Below are 6,191 nucleotides of genomic sequence, written 5' to 3' on the forward strand. Positions count from 1 at the left end.
GGGGACTTCCTATGATTTCAACTCAGTATCAGGTAAAGCTAGTGTCAGGGAGGTTGAAAGAAATTCTTCCTGTGTTCAAATTTTCCATCTGTCCTCCCTCCTTCCTTCCTTCCCTCCCTCCCTCCCTTCCTCTCTCTTTCCCTCCCTTTTTTTTCTTCCTTCCTGTCCTCACTTTGCTTTCTTCACTGATTCATTCATTCATTTTGCTGCCTTTTGGGCAGAATGTATGTTATGTTTTAGAATCCTTTTCATTTTTGATAGTCATAACCTCATTCCATTTGCTTTATATACTTATTTGTTGTTACTATTAAATTGTTTAATTTTAATTTCTATGTCTTTTGAAGTCTCCCTCTACTCTCCACTCGCCAGATTCTGACATAAAACACCCTTGACCTTTTACACTAAAAAAACTTCTGAAGTGTACTTTTCCTTTTGGTGTTCGGCTAGCTACAGGAAACTAAATAAACTCTGAAAGCCACAAAAAAAAAAAAAAAAAAAAAAAAAAAAAAAAAAAAAAGAAAAAAGAAAAAAAAAAGACATAAATGTAGAAGGAGGTTCTAGGAAGGAAGGCTACAGCATGAGAAGAAAGAGAGAGGCATACATGGGAAAAATGACTAACAGACATTATAGAAAGGTGTGAACATATCAAACAATGTCCTCAAAACTTGCCGTGAAAGAGGAAAAGCAACAAGTATTTCTAAGCAAAGTGAGATTAGTTTTCTCCCTACCTCTATCTCACCCCTCCATCCTTCCATCACTAAATTCCTTCCTCTTTACTCTCCCCCATGTCTGTCTACCTGCCTGTTGAACATCTCTCTGTTTCTCCACACCTCTTCATCAAAACATAATGGACCAGTAGTAAGTAAAGTCATCAAGAACTGAAATAACTAGACAGTAAACTATGCAAAAGTTTCAGAAAATTACCCTGAGTTCCCCAATATGGTGATTGCTTTAGGCCTAACTTCTTTCCGTGGTTGTCTGCTTCCAGAGTGAAGAAATATGAGGTGATACAGAAAGCTATTGTATTTTTTTCTTTTTTATTTGGATCAAAAATAATTAGAGTGCCTGTCTCCCTTTTCAAAAATCTTGTCATCTGTAAATTTTGTGACTTTATTGCACATGCCCCAAATAGCTCACATTTTTTCATGCCTCATTTTTTCATATTAATTGTTGCTCTTTAAATATATTGTATCAAGACCACAGTGTCCCCTACTGCCACTCCTCCCAGTCCCCTCCACCTTCCTCCCCTATATCTACTTCTCTTCTATTTCTTTATTCTCATTTAAAAGAAAACTCTTAAAAAGGCCTCCCATAACCCAATATGGCATAACGAATTACAGTAACAGTGTGCACAAACCCTCTTATCAAAGTTGGACAAAGAAATACAAGAGAAGAAAGGGTTCTCAAGTACAGGAAAAAAAGAGTCTGAGATACCTCACATTCTTGTCAGTTCCACAAGAACACCAAGCTAAGCAACCATAATGTCTATGCAGAGGACCTGGCTCAGACCCATACAGCATCTGTGATTATCACTTCAGTCTCTGTGAGCCCTTCAAGCCCTTGTTAGTTGCTTAGTCATGTTTTTCTGGTGCTTTCAACCCCTCTGGATCCTTCCTCCCTCTCCCTTTTGCAGGGCCTCCCTGGCTCCACTAGTGTTTGGCTCTGCGTCTCTATACCTGCACCTATTAGTTGCTGATGACAATTGGGCTAGTCACAGATCAGCAGACTATCAATAGGAGTCATTTGATTGATTTTTTTTCTAGTGGTATTCAGTTATATCCTTGATCTCTGGGCTGTCTTGCCTCTGGTTCCTGCTTCATACCTAATTTTTATGTAGATTTTACTGTGCTCAGGAATGTCACACTAGGCTTCTTGAAATGACTTTGGAGTATCTCTCCTTATGTCTTAGAATATCCTATGGCTTGTTGAGACTCTCTCCAAATGTAAATTGATCTCTGTACCTGCTATGTGCAATACTCTGTGCAGGAAAAGTGGTTGAGCACAAAATCCATTAGAACTTAGGCTTGGCACAGCTGAGCATATATATTAATCTGTATGTATGTGCAATAACAATTAATGAAAAGAGAGGTCAAAATTTTGAGGAGAGTTGGGAGGGGTATTTGAGATGGTTTGTGGGGGGGTCAGGATCTAAGAAATGTTATAATTAAATTTTAATCTAAGTAACAAGCAAAGAAATCCACCTATTGGATAATTTAGCAAAGGTCACAGTATGAAGTCAAAATGCAATATAAACATCTGTTTATAAACAGACACTATATAAAGCATGTCATTTGTTTAGTTAAAAAGAGTTTTGAAACATTGTTCAAGTAGGAATAAGTGAAAAATTTTCAAGGAAGTTTTGAATACTTTGTTGAATCTGAACTTGAATTAATTCAAAAATGAAAACTCAAATGTAATTCTCCATAAAATAAATATAACATCGACAATGTATTTTGACAGTACACGCAGAGTCATGATGAATACACTCTTACACACATAACATTGTTTTGTACATTAGCACTTAAATATAAAGATAACCAACAGGAGCACAATATTGGTATAAACAAATCTATATAAATTAGAAATTTCTAAAGCCTTCGCAGCTTCATACATGACAAGAATGATACTGAAGTGAGAAATTCTGCTCACTGTGAAGGCAGTGCTTTAGTTTCCTGTGCACTTCTTCATTGGGTATTATTGCATTTCCACCAGAGCTACCACGTGGTTGGTGGCCTTCACTGGGTATTATAGCATTTCCACCAAAGCTGTCAAATGGTTGGTGGTCTTATCACTTAGTCTGTGCTCTAGTCATACAAGTTTGAAAACAATAATTACATTGTCCATTGACTATTTTACTGAATTGTTCTGTTTTGTATTTGTTTGTTTTATTTATTTATTTACTTTGTGTTTGTTTATTGTTTGGACATACTGACCTCAGTTTTTCCTCCCTCCTCTTCTCCTAATCCCCTCCCCCATCCACTCCTCTTCCTTTCTCTTCAAAAAAGTACAGTCCTGCCATGGATATAGCCAGCCATGACATATAAAGTTTCAGTGGCACTAGGTAATCCTCCCTTATTAAGTCTGTAGGAGGAAATAATCCTAAAAACCAGCCACAGAATTGGAGATAGCCCCTGTTCTCACCATTATGAGTTCTATAAGTGGACCAAGTCCTTTTCTTACCACCTATTGGATAATTTAGCAAAAGTCACAGTATGAAGTCAAAATGCAATATAAACATCTGTTTATAAACAGAGACTATAAAAGGCATGTCATGTGTTTAGTTAAAAAGAATTTTGAAACACTGTTCAAGTAGGAATAAGTGAAAAATTACCAAGGAAGTTTTGAATACTTTGTTGAATCTGACATTGAAGTAATTAAAAAATGAAAACTCAAATGTAATTTTCCTGAAATGAAGTGGATCACAAAGTCAGCAAATCAAGAATATTTCCTAGTTTGTCTATTGGGAATTTTGCTGGAGAGGTAAAGCTTTCAGACACAAAGGAACGTTGCTTATTTCAGAGAGACTTTATAGGGAGTGCTGTAGACTAATACTTTGAGATGTGCGATTAGGAACTATGCCAGTGCCTTGGATAGCCACTATGCTTCAGATTAATTATACCATTGTTAAAGTAATTGTTAGTAGAGTACATCACAGCTGTAAGGAGCCTTGATGACATATATTAATCTGGAGACACACAGATTATTAAAAATGGGTTAATAATTAAGAGAGAGCTAGCCTATAAGAAGCCTGAACCATCAGCCAAACAGTTCATAATTAATATAAGCCTCTGGGTATTTATTTGGGGCTAAACCACAGCTAGGACCAGATAGGACATAAACGTCCATCCACACTAATGCTATCTTGCTATACTCAGATCAGTGAGTTATCCAATCATCATCAGAGAGGCTTCTTTGGGAAGCATATGGGAACTGATGTAGACACCCACACCCAGATATTATGTGAAGACAGAGTCTAAATTGGAGGTCTCCATTAAAGCCCTTCCCCAAATCTTAGGGGATTTGTTGGGAGAACAGTCAGAAAGAGCATAAGAGTCTGAATGGATAGAGGCCATCAGAAGAACAAAGCCCTCTGAACCAGCTAAGGAAGGCACACATGAAATCATAGAGAGCAACGCAACAAACACAGAGTCTACAAGGATCTGTACCAGGTCCTCTGCATACACATTATGGTTATTAGCTTAGTGCCTAATCTTTTAATATGTGAAATACCCAAGAAGGATATAATAATACCTGACTAAATAGGAAGTACAGAACAAACAACTTTCAAAACTAGAGAAAAGACTGAAGAAAAGCTGGCTCCTTGAGTCACCTCAAGGTTCCTCTGTAATGTTGGAGCATTAATCTTCAACCTATAGACCTAGACTATCTTACAGAGTTATCTGTGAAGCAGGAATTTTTAAGGAATATCCTACCCTATGTTGGCAAAGTTCGGCAGTCTGTGTCTTTTGTGTCCTGCTTGTCCTATTGTATAGTATACTGTCAGCATCTCAGGCAAGGGCAGTTTCTTGACCAAATGGCTACCTTTGAAATCAAACTCCAGATAGAGGTTCTTCCATTCCCATCATCCTCTTATCAAATAGAATGGTGCTGCCAGGAGAAGACGTGTCTCATTATCATGAAAAGTCTTAGGCTGTTAAAATATCTTAAATGCCATACTCTGTAGGTTTCTGGAAATGTTTGAATACTGTCTATATATAATACATTGGTTTAACCATAAAAACATACCAAACATGACTACAAGTTTGTTTGTCATAGATGACTAACTTTTTACCTGTTTCCTTATTATCCTTAATAGCTTTCAATGATTAGAAATTTAAGTACATTTTTAAAGGTGTTTCATAGGCACAATACCTTTAAAAAAATAGGAATGTATATGCATTATAACAAAAGTAACCTTAAATTTGTATCAGCATGCAAAAATATCTAAAATAAGACTAGAAACATAGTCTCCCAGAAATAACCCTAAATTTGTATCAATATACAAAAATCCATACCAGTGTAAAATATTTAAGACTAGAACTTGCTTTTTTGAGTTTGAAAGTCGATTCAATGATCAACCCTTTTATTCTACCTTTTCTATAACCCCCTTTTCCTTTTTAGAATGAGATCCCTGAATCTAACTTCCTTTGCCTAGTATCCTCCCTGACTGTGACAAAATAACCACTTGTGACAAACTCCCCTAAATAATGAGAAATATCCATTGAATGACAAAAAAAAAAAAAAATCTACTACACTATTTGGGAATGCAGGTGTCATGTTCTTAAAATTACTTCCTGTTGTTTGGGGAAGACAGTAACTTTAGGGGACCCTGAAAAATTGAGAAAAAATCAAGTTCTAGAAGACTAGCTGTTGATCAGTTTCAGCAGGACAGTAGATTGCTAGGCTTATCTGAAGTCCTGACTTTTATAGTGTACAAGCCTGGAGTATCTCAGCCAGTAGACATGAAGCTGTTCTGGGAAATTGCAAAATAGGCACTCTAAGAAGCTGAATCACCTGGGCCACCCATTATCATTGGTTTCTGGTCTCCTTGTGCTGAAAAACACAAGCTTTCAAATGTAACATACATAACTGCACTAACACAAGTATGGACTATGCATTGTAAACAAGCAAACCAAAGATGACTATGTCATTTTATGTTTGAATAGGTAAAATATACTTTATTTACTTTGTACTTCTTTTATATTTTGCTTATGTCTGTTTCTAGGATATTTCAGATCATCTCACCAATCAGATCTGATCTCAATTAACTTTAAAGGAATTTATATCTTTGCATTTCCAATGGCAGCAAAATCATAACCTTTTCTCCAATGCAGTATATATTTTTAATCCCATTTTAAAATTAAGGTATTCCTAAAGTATCTCAGCAAGTTTAATTTAGCATTCCCTGTTCTCTGGCATGTCTCTCGGCAGCTATTGTTCACTCATTAGCAATCAAAAAATTTAAAGTCAACACAACACCCTATAGGATCTAGACTCTGTATATTTTCAATCTTTACATGGCTTATACTTTTTATATTATTTTTATCTCTTTAAAGATTTTATCTTTTTGCTTATGAACTATTTATTTTTTTCATTATAAGCTATACCAATTTTCTTTTGAAGCCTGCACACATTTGTTTTTAAAAACACACTAACCTGTTTAGAAGGTTTTTTTCTGTCTGCATCTGTCC

The sequence above is a fragment of the Phodopus roborovskii genome, unplaced genomic scaffold (assembly GCF_943737965.1).
Source record: "Phodopus roborovskii unplaced genomic scaffold, PHOROB, whole genome shotgun sequence".
NCBI classification, from domain to species: domain Eukaryota; kingdom Metazoa; phylum Chordata; class Mammalia; order Rodentia; family Cricetidae; genus Phodopus; species Phodopus roborovskii.